The sequence below is a fragment of the Sinocyclocheilus rhinocerous genome, unplaced genomic scaffold, assembly GCF_001515625.1.
Source record: "Sinocyclocheilus rhinocerous isolate Xijiao unplaced genomic scaffold, SAMN03320098_v1.1 scaffold5165, whole genome shotgun sequence".
NCBI classification, from domain to species: Eukaryota; Metazoa; Chordata; class Actinopteri; order Cypriniformes; family Cyprinidae; genus Sinocyclocheilus; species Sinocyclocheilus rhinocerous.
Genome location: NW_015652777.1, coordinates 148,844 through 163,774, shown reverse-complemented (window position 1 = coordinate 163,774; position 14,931 = coordinate 148,844). Strand labels below are relative to the sequence as shown.

General features: G+C 36.3%; 1 protein-coding gene across 1 annotated transcript in view; it reads left to right on the top strand.

Moving 5' to 3' along the window:
* Positions 1-14,931, top strand: part of LOC107715151 (homeobox protein cut-like 2) — a gene marked incomplete at its 5' end in the record, with an annotated part of 53,894 nt that overhangs the window by 12,053 nt on the left and 26,910 nt on the right. The window lies entirely within an intron of this gene.

Sequence of the window (14,931 nt, the reverse complement as noted above, 5' to 3'; positions counted from 1 at the left end):
TGCATAATTACATGCAAGTAACCCTAAGACAAATCCTAACCCTAACCATATAGTAAGTACATGTAGTTAATTAATATTACTCAGTACTTTACACTGTAACAAGGACACCTTAAAATAAAGTGTAACCAAGAAATGTAACCGTAATCAGTTACAGTTACTCAGAAAAAAATGTGTATTTAAATTACAGTTATTTATGACAATGTTAATGATTACAAAGGGGGTTACATCTGAATATTTTCTGTAAAAAGCTAGGATATGTCGAATAATATTAATTTGTTGCTTTGCCTGTTTTTGATGCCTCCTGCCATTCAGAGGCCGTTTAGTAAAGCGATGCTATTCTGATGCTATGCTTCCTGCAATAAAAGTATCTGAACATCCATTAAGATACAATATATGTATTATCTTTGGAATATTTGGAATTAAATATATTTTGTATTGCCCAATCGGAATGTTTTTCTTATCTCTTGTTTTAAATCTATGAAATGAGGTTTATGCTTAATAAAAGAAAACTACAGAATAATTCAACATGCATTCTCTAAAAACAAGTTACACCCTTTATTTTACATAGTTTTGCTTCTCAGATCAATCTAGTTTTAAGGATGTTCCGATATTTTTAAGAAGCAAAATACTGTTTATGAATTTTTTTAATGCCTTATCAGCATATGATTGTGTGTGTAAACTCACTCAGCACTTTCACTAAAATCGAATTACTTTATCTGAATCTAAAACAGCTTTTCTGCTGTTGTAACTGAGGCAGTGAAAAATCATATGCACCTTTTGTACATTTTCTACCGTAAATGAGTAATGTTGCCTGTGCAAAATCACCACTATGATGCTTATAGGAGAGAGTTTTTCTTGGGCATATTGTGTTAAGGTTGCTCTATAAAATACACAGCCGAACATATTTTCATCCATTCAAATCCTGATTGATTAAATCAGCTTCTGCTTTAGCGACTCAAGGCTTTTTAGTGTTGATTATGTCCATCATGGTTGTATAGGCGGCTTCAGTTACTGTACCTGTACCGTTTGTGCACCAGATACTGTATTAGGAGATAAACACATAACGCAGGTCTGACCGCCGCTCTGCCTTTAGTCTTCAATGACTTTCCTGTGACCGCTGCTTTAATGCGCCGCTTGTATGGTATTGATAAAGTTAACAAAAACATGCTGCTTATCTGTTTATCTACAAAGAGTTGAGTTTGTCTTTTGACTCCAGGAGGAGGCGAAGGGAAAATGCTGATGCGTCCTTTACGCTCTCCATGCTAATCGCTCTGCGTGTCTCTCGTTCTGTCCGTGTGGCTGATATCAACAGAAATCCACCATCACGATGATATTGGCTCCCCATTTCCACGTTCTTATGTTTTGCTCTGTTTTCCTGTTTCGTCAGCAATTATTGAATCCCTGATTGTTCAGCTGTGTATAATTATGAAAAACAATTGTAAAACAGATGTGAGTCTTTCTTCAACTCTGGGCACTTTTGGCCCTGTGGATGCTTAGAAAATAAACTTGCACTAGTTTATTTCATTTGTCTAATAACAGTAGACATGCACACATCACAAAAGGAATCTGTTTTTGTCCGTTTTGTATTTCCATCACATCTTTGATAACATTCTAAAATTATATTGTGAACATTTTTGTCCAACTCTTTTGTCTTGATAAGGGTAATTTCATCATTTTATGGATCCTAAATGTACGCAATTAAATAATATTTTTATTGTTGCATATTGTGACAAAATTACAGCTTGACTGGAAATGATGCACAAAAATATATAAATAAAATATAAAAACAGGAGAAATATTAAATATAATAAAATATATTATAATGTAATATTATAAGTAAAATAAATGTAGAAATTAAAAATGTGATATTTACCTTGGCTTTTTTTTGTTCTTCACATCTCAAATTTTTTCGTCGACTTTTTATAAAACATTATTACAATTAGTATCTTAATGTTGTTGTTTTTTTTTTAAAAACAACAACTATTTATTGTGTGAAAAAGCATTTTCCCAAAAATAACTATTTCAAATATTTTTAACAGCTATATTTTATAAATATTAATTTTATATATAAACTTCATATATATATATGCAGTTGTAATTAAAAAATATAATGGACTGTATAATGGCTAATGTAAATAAAATATAATGGATTTTCATATTTTAAGATTGAGCTTTTCACAAAATAACTGTTGAAAATGTTTCTTAATGTTTTACAAATATTTACACTCACACACAAAATTATTTTTAGAAATTCTATCTTTGATAAAATGTTATTATATATAAATAGTTGTAATGAAAATGTTTAAATATAATGGATTGTAATGTAGGCTAAATGTAATTTAATACAATGTATTTTCATATTTTAAGATTGAGAATGAAAATCAATATATCAACTTTTGTATATATATACTTTTGTCAATATATAGACTTTTGAGTATCAAAAATAAAATGACATTCATAAAGATAATAAAATATAATTTTAAAAAGTAAGTGATATTCATATAACAAAACTAGTTCTCTTAGTTATTTATATCTGTTAGTGTTAATAAAAATCAACCTCGGGACATAATAGTGCTTGTACTGTAGTTGAAGAAACACCTGCATATGAGACATACATCTACATGTGTGTGTGTGTGTGTGTGTGTGTGTTCACCAAAATAACCAAGTTAAACCATTTTTTTTCTTTGTCTGTTTCCACAATCGACAACTTTCTGTGATCTCGCAGCTCTCGCGTTTTGCGCCACACGGCTCTTAAGGGAAGCTCTGTTGTCTGCTTTCTAAAAGCGTTCGACTCGGAGCGCCTCTCCGTTCTCAGGTAGCTCACCTGGGAGGCTCGCGGCTCACCTGGTGTTGTTAACGGGCCATCTGCTACATGTTCCCCATCCGTATCCCTTGCCCCGAGAAGAATCATCAGAGCCTTGGCTGTAAATAACACAGCTCTCGGTTATGTGTTTTTAGCGCCGTCATATTCATGCCCCGCGGTCATATGGATGCTTTCCATTTCTGCATCCGCTTACTCGAGGAAAAGCCGGGGAAAGTCAAAGTTAGTCCCTCCAGAGGAGCGTCTTTCCTGCGCCGGCGTGTTCTGCGAGACAGCCTGTCACTCAAAGGCGTCTCTCTGTAGCCGGCTCACCTGGAGAGGACTGTTGCCAGGGGCGTAGCCGTAAGACAGGCGCCGCGGGTGCTCGCTCTACCTCTGCCTGTGTTTTTGTACCCATAATCCCCCTGTGCCCCCCTCTCCCTCCGTCAGTACCCCTGAGGCAGTGTCTCGCGCGTTTCATGTCAGTCGAGAGCTGTGGAACGTCAGGAAATCACTGTGTGTCAGCCGAAACCAGCAGCGTTTGAAAGGACCCAACTTCAGCCTGCGTTCTGAAGACGCCTTTGTCATGAAAGCAGAGGTGTAAAGTATTGGAGTAAATGTAATTAGTTACTGTACTTTAGTTCCTTGCGAGTTGTTGAATGTAATGGTTGTCTGTTTGCCAGTCATTCTGTTCTTTGTTCCCTTTGGTTTTTGCCTTATTGTTTGTTCTAGTTTTTCCATGAAATACCAGCACAGAGATCCTTGCCTCTGCCTATTTTCTGCAGCTTCTCCACAACATTACAGTTTTTTAACTAGCGTGTCTCTTTGACTAGTGCATTTTTTGAGCCTATATTTAGTATAAGTAAAATACTTAAGTACTGTTAAAATCAGATACTCTAAGACTTTTACTCAAGTTGTTTTGGAATTGGTGACTTGTAACGTGTAGTGGAGTAATTTTCACTGTAAGGTATCTGTACTTTTACTCAAGTATGGTTTTTAGGTACTCTTTACACCTCTGCATGAAAGACCCCATCAACCTGCTGTTTGCTGTAATGCTAGAGCTGCGGCGCTGGCTAGTGGTGACCAGCGGTACTGCGGCAGAGTTGACGTGATGTGACATGACATGTGGCCAAGTTACCCATACTAGGAATTAGTGCTCTGCATTTATCCCATCCTAAGTGCACACACACACAGCAGTGAACACACACACACCGTGAACACACACCCGGAGCAGTGGGCAGCCATTTTTGCTGCGGCGCCCGGGGAGCAGTTGGGGGTTCGGTGCCTTGCTCAAGGGCACCTCAGTCGTGGTATTGAAGGTGGTAATTAAACTCATTATTTACTCACTTTCAAACCTGAATCACTGATTGAAAGCTCACTTTCAGTACAGCACTGTCAGGCTCCAAAAAGCAGCATTAAAGTGTTAGAAAAGTAATTTGTACGACTCATGCGCTATATTCAGAGTCTTCTAAAGTCATTTGATGCTTTGTGTGAAGAACAGACCCAAACTTAAGAGATTATTCGCTAATAATCTTTCCCTATAACCTCATATTGCTCATATCACAAATTATTTTGTCTACTTTTGATAAAACGCTATTAGGGTTAGTATTGTTGGTTGCAGTGGAAATGGCATAATTCTGTGGAAAAATAAATCTCATACATTTTTTAAACTATGAATATTGAAAATATTTTATATATTTGTATATTAAGATGAGATATATTAAGAGAATGTACCTGGGACAAAGATAAAACAAGTAAGTAATATATAAAAGACATTTGAGTATGAAAATAAAATGTCAACTGGTGTTCATGTGCCTATTTCGAATAAAAATGTGAGATTTGAGAACTGCTGATCAGTGAATTACTTCTTAAATTTGCGCTTCTACTTTCATTGTGCATTTTCATTTTATAAAAAGGACAAAAAAGCACCATTAAAGTGTTCTAAAGGTAGTTTATATGCGCTATTCCAAGTCTTCTGAAGTCATTTGATTCCTTTTATGAGGAACAGAAACTATAAGTCATTAATCACTCACAAATCCCAAATTACTTAGTCTTCTTTTATTTAAACATAGGGTTAGTATTGTTGTTTTTGGTGGAAATTACGTCATCATTTTGTGTTAAAAAATAATTTTTCACACAGTAAATATTATTTTTTTAAATGTTTTTATAAATATTCAAATAGTGTATTTCATTATTTAATCATAGTTGTAATAAAAAATAAATTATTTATGATGGATTTTCATGTTGTGAGAATGAGAATGTATGTATAAAAGGTAAAAGAATAAAATCAATCATGTGAGTCAGTGAATTATGGCTTAAATTTGGGTCTGTTCATCGCACATAGTTGTTATAAGACTTGGAATATAGCGCATGAATCATATTAACCTTTTTTATTAGTGCTTTTCTGATGTTTTTGGTCATTTTTGGAGCCTGACAGAGTGCATTCGGGTCCCAGAATGACATGAACTATTTCTTTAACCCTCAAAGATTTCGAAGTTCATGACAGTTTGAGATGTAATTTGGATCCGTGTATTGAAACGCTTACAGCCTGATGTATTTTTCACCCTGGTAATTCCCTCATGCTGGAACTGTAAGCCTCTTTATGCCACTGTTTTCATGGAAGAGTGACAGTATTTTGTGTAGTTCATTATTTTCCTCCAGATTGAAGGTGAAACTCACATGACCTACCGTAGTTTTGCACACTTAAAAAAATAACATGCTTAGATGTGCCTTTTCATCTGAAAAAACAAAACCCATCGTGTTCTGGTTGTTTATGGTCTGTTTATGGTCACATGTTTCATTAGTAGTTCACACTCTGAGCATCTTATAGTTGAAGATGTGACTCTTTCAGGGGATTTTTCCTCAGACATCTGTGTGTGTGTGTGTGTGTGTGTGTGTGTGTGACAGCTGCTTTTTGTAGACTGAAACCAGCAGGAAATTCCTGATGAGGCATAATGTCCAAAACATTTTCCTAACCACTTAAAGCTCTCTCCTCGTTTGAAATGGCAGTCGTGTGTGCACATTGAAGCAAAGAAGCTGGAGAATGCTGTCTGTGTTTGAGCATATGAAAATGATGATTTCAGTAGTTTGGTATGTGAAGTGTGTATGCAGGTCTGGATGGGAATATGTGCACATGTGGCTGTCGATTTAATGCATTGATTTAGTGTGATTTTAATTATCTAATAAATAATGCATTAAAAATTAACATAGGTAATTGCAACTCCATTTGCAGTCCACTAATTTCTTAAAGTAGGGATTTAATTACCATTGGGCATTCCGTATAATCAGTGAAATGAGATCAAATACAGTCTGACTTCTAAAGCCACTTTTTGCTTATTCAAGGCTCCCATCTGCCACAATTATTCTATGTGATTAATTGCCGTTATTTTAATGAATTAATGTACATATCGTTTCTGTAGTCTTTTACTAAAGGGCTGTTGAATGCTTGATTCTGATTGGTTGACGAACATTCTAAGACCATGTCCAAACCAGATGCGACACCACAAAAGGTGATAAGGTATTGCAAAGGTATCTTTTCCATGTTAATCAGAGTTTTTGTCCTAACCAGCTGCGATGGTGGATTCTATTTATATTTCTATGACGTCGTGGCTGGAACAACAGTATACAAACTATTACAACAATAATCTAAGGTACTGATTATGTGCTTTATTTCATGTTAAGAGGGTCTATTGTGAGTTTGAATATCATTTTGACATTTATAGCCATACTGAAAGCGACAATGGATAATTTACCTCAGATCTTACATGTGAACCAACAAGTGTGTTTCATGACAAAGATTGTGTGGGTTGTTTTGACCCAGCTATTGGGTTGTTTTGACCCAGCTATTGGGTTGTTTTGGAGTCAAAACAACCCAACCGCTGGGTCAAAACAACCCAATAGCTGGGTTTGTCCCTTTTTAACCCAGCATTTTTTAGAGTGTACGTGCATCTTTGAGATGAATGACACTTGCTCTGATATTTTATTTGTAATGTAGTGACATTCAGACATGTTAAGTGTCTTTTTTTAGGCTGCTTTCTCTCACAGATTGTATGTGACTGTATCTGAATCACTCGAAGCTCTTGAATAGATGTTTTGTCCCACATTTGTTCATAAAGCCACTTCCTCATGACTCCTGAGTCAGATTCACACGGCTCCAGACGTCACCAACATCTCCTGAAATCATCCTGGTGGCCTTGAGTTAATATTCCAGAGTTAACACAAATGCTTGGCCTCTCTCGCCCGGTCCGTTGGCTTCCCTCTTGTTTGCATCCTTCATCTTTTATTGAGATCACTCGTCTCCAGCGAAGCCGCACGCAGCTGCACCTCTGCGCCGCTTTCAAGTGCACTTCACAGCTGATTCTTATTGATGTTTGTCCGACTGTGTCCTTCACGACGCCACTAAAACAAAAAGGCTTTGAGAGGGAAGTTTGTCTTTCAGGGCACACAGTCGTAGGAAGAGAGAGGAATCTCTCTCTTTACCTCCTTCTCTCTCCACTTTATTGCTTTCTTCATCAAGGCTTTTACAAAAGCATTTATTATTACCGCTCAAGTATCAAGGGCAAAGACTGTTGAATGTTAAAATGAGAGGAATTTAAGTTTCAATGATGTTTTTTAATGGAACATTTGAGATCAGGTCACACTGTTCTCATGCTTTACACTTACAAAAACATTCAAATGTGCTGCATCGATTGTATCAGATGATAATTTTCATAATAGTGTGCGATATATACTATGCCACTGTTAGCTTTCAGATAGATGGATGGATGGATGGATGGATGGATAGATGGATGGGTGGATAGATGGATGGATAGATAGATAGATAGATAGATAGATAGATAGACACATCTGAGATAATAAAGATATCTTATTTCAGCTTTTTCCTATAGGATGAAACCAAGTCTACAGAAGCATGGTAATACCACGGTACTTTCTGGTAATTTGTTGTTAGTATTGTAAGAATGTAAGTATTGAATCTGTCACAGGATGTGAAGAAGAAAGCTCTAGTTACTCATAAATTTGCGTTAATCTAATGTAATCCGCATCTAACTTCACTTTAATGTTCGTATTAATCTGACTGGAATGTAAATCATGGGGAATTTATGAGTTTTAAATCTTTATTAAGCGACACAGCTGTTTCTAGTGCAATATTCGTGTTCTCTGAAGTATATACTCTGAATAATTTGGCACTTTTTTGTTTACTGTAAATAAAAAGTTGCCTTATTATCATTGATTCGTGGGAAACACTAGAGTCCATACACTCAGATAGCTCAGCTGACAAGAGACGCTTTTGAACTTTGAGCATCCACTCGATAGCCAAAAAAAGATGTGGTGCTTTCTGAGTGCGTATTTGAGAGGTGCGAGGAAAAAAATAAACCTTGAAGCGCAGCCTTGTAAATTAATTTGTTCATGTTGTACGATGGGCGCACAGCTGGTCTCATTAGCATGCACACAACAAATAATTATAGCGAAGCTTTTTTTTGCAGTCGGCGCTAGGCTAATGGGCTTGCTGGGTTAATTATGTCAGAGCGTAATTACAGAGGGCCCAGAGAGACGCGCGCTGCTCCCCGCTGCGACCTCGCTGGCTAATGACGGTGTAGCGCTGACAGGGCCAAGACAGACCGCCCTGACACACCTGCTCACGTTGGCACACCGCGCCACCCTGCGTGCCTGCCGCCGCCACTGCATACTTTAACTTGCTTTCTGCATCTCGTCTTATGCCGAGGAGAGAAATCGATCATGCTTTTGTTGGATGGTGAGTTGGGGGATGTTGCGTCATGCACCGGGAGTTTAGGCCGTCGTTTTATCAGGTGTGAGCAAAGACAAACCTGCATGAACAGCATCTTAATTAGAGCAGAAAGCAGAAGACGAATAGCGAGTTTTTGTGGAACACAGTTGAGAAAATAGTTCATAAAAGGATCAAAACTCGAACTGTTAAAACCAACACGACCCACAGTCCATCACAGCAATGAGACACAACAAGCTAAGAAGTTTAATTGAGAATCTGAACTAGATCTCAGCAATGCATTTACACTACTTTTCAAAAGTTTGGGGTTGGTAAGATTTTTCAATGTTTTTAAAAGAAGGCTCTTCTGCTCATCAAGGCTGCATTTATTTGATCAAAAATACAGTAAAAATTGTAATATTGTGAAATAGTATTACCATTTAAAATAACTGCTTTCTATTTGAATATATTGCAAATTGTAATTTATTTATGTGATCAAAGCTGAATTTTCAGCATCATTACTCCAGTCTTCAGTGTCACATGATCCTTCAGAAATCATTCTAATATGCTGATTTGCTGCTCAAGAAACATTTCTGATTATTATCAATGTTGAAAATAGTTGTGCTGCTTCATATTTTTGTGAAAACTGTGATAAATTTTTTTCTTTAATGAATGGAAAGTTCAAAAGAACAGCATTTATTTGAAATAGAAATCTTTTGTAACATATTAAATGTCATTACTTATCAGTTTTGATCAATTTAATGCATCCTTGCTGAATAAAAGTATTACTTTATTCTCTCATTAATGTTCTGTATGCATGTAGAAATTTTTTTTAATTTTTTTTTGTGGTTATGATTTCTAACAACTATAAGGGGGGTTTGCTGGTATTAGTTAACATGACCTGAAGGCAAACATCCAATCAAGCGTAATGAAGTTATGGAGAAATGAAAAAATGAGCAGTGTATTTACATGGACGGTAAAAGGACAGATTCATTACAGCTAATCGGCGGTCTGTGATGTCCAAACCCAGCGCTGAGTGAACCACGAGACCTGAACGAGACTCGTCCTCCTGTACCTGCCATTAACACTTAATTTAATCAGGGAATGATTGCATCTGATTTGATAGAATGTGTTTGACACTCTCTAATAGCCTCCGTAATCAACACGAATAAACTTTACAGCACAAAGCAAATTGGGAAGAATGAACGTGACAGTTATTTTAGTAATGCAGCAGCAGCGTTTTTAAGGGAAAACAAATTAACATGAGACAATAATTGATTATCCATTCTTGACGCCAGTAGATGCTTTTATTTATTTAAGGCGACTTATACAAATTATTACCCTTTAGTAATAGAGTTACCCAAAGTTAAAGAGATATAATTATTTTTAAAAATTATATATATTAGTGTTGTCAAAATTAGCGCGTTAACGCAGGTGATTAATTTTTTCAGTTTAACGCGTTAAAAATATTTAACGCAATTAACACAGGGGCGGGGCTAGGGTTGGCCACCCCACTCACAACTGCTGCTTCTGTCACTTTTTCTCTTGACAAAAAGTGCATTTATTTAGTCGCAGAACGACTGAGAACTGGAGACGTTTCAGGCGCGCGCTCCACTTCACTTCAGCGCCAGGCGCGAGTCAAAGCGAGCGCGGAAACGGTACTGTGTTTGCAGAGCATGCTCTTCAATTGCACGCACAAAGGTGCCGGTGCGCGCTGTAGCCTGTATTCTTTCATATCAAAGCGTGAAATAAACTACGTGCATGCAATGCATGCAACAGCGGCAGCTCTTAAAGAAATAACTGCCAAAACAACCTAATAACCAGCTGCTGTGATGTATATTAATCAAAGGACAAAGAAAAAAGAGGAAAAAATAACTTTTATAGCTTTAAGGATTAATCTATATTTAATTTAGAATTTAGTGTTTGATAACTTCAATTTCTGTATATTTCTGCTGAAGGGCACAGGTAAATATGACATTTATTATAATGGGTTTATGTGAAGATTGTTTTAAGTTCACTTAAATTAGAAGTTATTTTTAAAGTCTATTAATGTTAAAATTGGTAGCTCTCAATTATGCTGTAATGTTGAATGGATAATATAAAAGTATATTTAAAAACTTTAATGTTAGGTGGGATTAATCGCGATTAATTTCAGAAAAATGTGTGATTAATTAGTACATTTTTTTTAATCGATTGACAGCACTAATATATATATATATATATATATATATACGTATATATACAGTGCCCTCCATAAGTATTGGGACAGTAAAGGCAAAATTGCTCTGTTTGCTGTGGTGTCAAAAAAATCTGTAAATATGATTAAAAGATAAATATGAGACAAAAGTACAGAATGTCACATTTTATTATTGGGTGATTTAACACAGAGATGTTTTACCAACTAAGAAGATCAGCACTTTTAGAGTTTCATGCCCTATGTGATGTGAGCATAAGTCTTGGGACAGTTGACTCACAGGTCTTTCTAAATGATCAGTTGTGTCCTGTTGCATTAATTGTTCAGATATTAAAAGCAGGTAATGTGCTGTATCAGTTATAGCCATTGCTTCTGCATTCTGTGTCTTGCATTTGATGACGACACACACAAACCAGGATGAAGACGAGGGAGCTGACTTTGAGAGACAAGCAAGCAATTTGGATGCTAAAAGAAAAGAGGAACTCAATTAGAGCTATGTCAAAAACAATGGGCATGGAGAAATCAACAGTTTGGATTGTCCTGAAAAAGAATAAACCACCGGCGACTACAACAACCAACAACAACCTGATCGGCTGAGAAAAACAATAGCCGATGAAGACAGACAAATCATAAAAGCTGTGAAAAAGAACCCTAAAATAAGTATCTGTAAAATCACCAACAATCTCCAGAAAGCTGGAGTGATGGTCTGACAATCTACTGTCCAGAGGCTACACAGCAAGATGCAAACCTCAGATCAGCAGCAAACATAGAAAGGCAAGATTAGAGTTTGCAAAAAATCACAAAGGTGAGCCAGTAGAGTTTTTGAAAAGAGTTTCATGGACAGATGAAACAAAGATGATCTATTATCTAAGTGATGGGAAAGCAAAAGTGTGGAGAAAAAGAAAGGAACCGCAGATGATCCTAAGCATACAACCTCATCTGTGAAGTGGAGGTGGTGTGGGCATGCATGGCTGCCTCTGGAACAAATTTCACCAGCTAAAGAGGAGACTAAAGGCAGAAACTCCCCAAAACAATCAACAGTTGAAATTGAGCTGTATTAAAGGCTGGGAAAAGCATTTCAATGGATGAAAGCAAGAGTCTGGTGATGTCTGTGGGTGGCAGACTCACTGCTGTGATTGCACGCAAGGGATTCACAACTAAATATTAGCTTTTAAACTTTTACATTTGCTTTAAATTCAATTGTCCCAATGCTTATGCTCACATCAGATTGGGGAATGAACTCATTTGTAAGTCACTTTGGATAAAAGCGTCTGCTAAATGACTAAATGTAAATGTATATATATATATATATATATATATATATATAAATGATTTATTATTTTTATTATTTATTTTTGGGAGTGTTGTATGATATATGATATACTATACAATATTTACTCCAAGAATACCATGTTATTGTCATGGCACCATATGGTACACATAAAAAAGTACCATATTTACCATTATAAATACCATGGTACATACGTTTCAGTATCATATACATCATATCATATATAAAGTACAGTCTTTTACCAAAAAATATACTGTGGTGGTACTATGGTACATTGATGGTATGAGGTAATTATATGGTACTTTAAAATATACCTTGGCACTGAAATTCATTCAGTACCATGGTACTGCCATCATGGTATATTTGCAAAGAATACCATGGTATTTGGAGTTTCATGTGAATAGCATGGTACATGAATTTCAGTTTAATGGTAAAACAACAACAACAAAAATGGTACAGTGATGACATCAGATGGTAATGCTATGGTACTTTAAAATATACCATGGTACTGAATCTGCTTCCTAGAATATCATGGCATTATTGATGCACATGTCCAAAAAAACCACAGTATAGCTATGGCACCATGTGAGAAATCAAACAAACAAATAAATAAATATGTTGTATATGTGCAAATATGTGCAAAAAAATTTCCTTTTGATACTGTGTTATTGGTTTCTTTCTCTGGGAATTAAGCAGAAGCCACATGCAATGTGTCTCAGCTCCTGCTTCAGTTTAATCCAGATGCATCCAGACATCATTCAGACACGCAAACACACTTTAATATCTACAGCGACTTCCATAATGTGATTTCCGCCGTCTCGCAAATGCATCTAGTTTGCAGAGTTTCACTCCGAGCGTCTGATTGAGGAGCATCGCTGGTTGCGTTGGAGAATAAAGCCTGAAGGGTTTGATCATTAGAACTTAAAAGAAAGCGATAAAGGAGTTGATGCGCTGATTTAAGCCGTCGTCTTTGTGTAAAAGGAGTTATACTACTCTTAAAAGCAGCGTCCCAAGTGACTGACGCAATATCCACTGTGCTTTTGTAACAAAGTGCACACGTGCAAGCCGCGCTCCCATGAGCCTCCTCTCTCTCCGCGCACCGGCTCGGGGAGTCACCTCCTTTGCCAGGTACACAACAGGAGCACGGCTCCTCTCTGAGCCGCGCCGTGCTGAACTTTTTCAGGGGAAGAAAGGGAAGACGGAAGATTAAAAACAGCCCTGTGATGTGGAGAGCCGAGTCGCCTCCTGAGGATTCCTGGCATAATAATTTAAATGATCAAATGATCCAGAGGAGACTTGTTAGCGCAGAAACAGCCTCCTAGTTGGCCCCATGGGCCCCTCGCTGAGACACATGCATTGCAAAACAGCTCCTCTGTTGTGCTAAAGAATCTCACCTTTATATATATATATATATACTATTTCTTTTTTGGGTGACTTTTTATCCTTTTCTACTTTGTTAGATTTGTCTAGATAAGTATTTGGAAACAAGTTAAGCAGCTGAGGTTGGTGGTTTTTAGCGATATAGAAGGAATATTTTGATTCGTTCTGATGTGGGAAATGATGTTTTGGTAACACTTTACAATAAGCTTCCAGTTGTTTACATGAACTAACAATGAAAAGTGTTTATTACTCTTAGTTTATGTTAATTTCAACTCTTACTAATACACTATTAGAATGTTAATATTATTTAATGGACCTTAGTTACCGTGAACATAAAAAAAAAATTATTATAAAAAATGCTGTATCAAATTAATTTCTCATTAGTTAATGTATTTAATTAATGTTTAGCTGCTTGTTTCTTTTTGTAAAGTGTTACCAATGTTATTAAAGGGGTCATATGATGTTGCTAAAAAGAACATTATTTTGTGTATTTGGTGTAATGAAATGTGTTTATGCGGTTTAAGGTTAAAAAAACACATTATTTTCCACATACTGTATTTAGGTAGGTGTGGTTAACTCTTAACTTTTATAAAGAATATCTCTTTGGATTTGAGACTTTAGTGTTTGCAACTTTACAGATCTTCTTTATGCACCAAGAGCTTGTATCACTCCAACGAGAAAGGAAAAATTTAAATCGCATCATATGACCCCTTTAAACAGGAAAGAGACTTCTTAGGTTACATTTTTTTATATTATGTAAACTAAGTGTTCAATACATGTTTGTTTATTATTATTATTATTATTGTTATTAATTTTAATGAATAAAAAATACAATGTAAATTTTACAAAAATTATAATTATTATTATTATGTTTTTTAGCATTATATTAGTCAGTTAAATTAAATAAGAACTGTAGAAAGTCTAAAGGTGTGTTCACATTTACAATTGCTCTGTGAAATTTCGCAAGCAAAGTCCAATAGGAAGCCGTGTGTTTGGGAGTTTCGCGCGAGGGCAAAAAAAGTTCCTCACGCAGATTTTGTTTGTGTTCAAATTGGTTGCACAGATTCGCCATGTTGACCAGAAAGCTGCTTATTAAAGTGATTTCAGTGGGAGAAGTGCTTCATGAATTGCTACACTATTGACCTTAGTCAGGGTAGTGCCAGGGAGTGAAAGTGAGGCTGTGAGGGACTGAAGTACAGTGCGTTAGATTGTAATGTTGTTTAAAAACGCACCGATTGTTCAGCTTATGAATCGCCTTTCTGAAAGAAACTTTCAGTAGACAAAAACTTCATATAACAGTTTGAAAGTTGTGAGTTGTGAAAAGGACGTGATCTAAGGCCTTTATACAATGCATGCCATTAAAAAGACTGTAAGTCTGTCCCTCACAGCCTCGTTTTCATCCATGTTAAGTTCAGCACAGCATCTAACCTAAGGTCTAATGACAGCCTACAACTGACCTTTTTTTGTCCGCAAAGTACACTAAAGTAGCTTTGCATCTGTGTGTATGTGTGTGTGTCTGTGTGTGTGTGTGTGTGTGTGTGTGT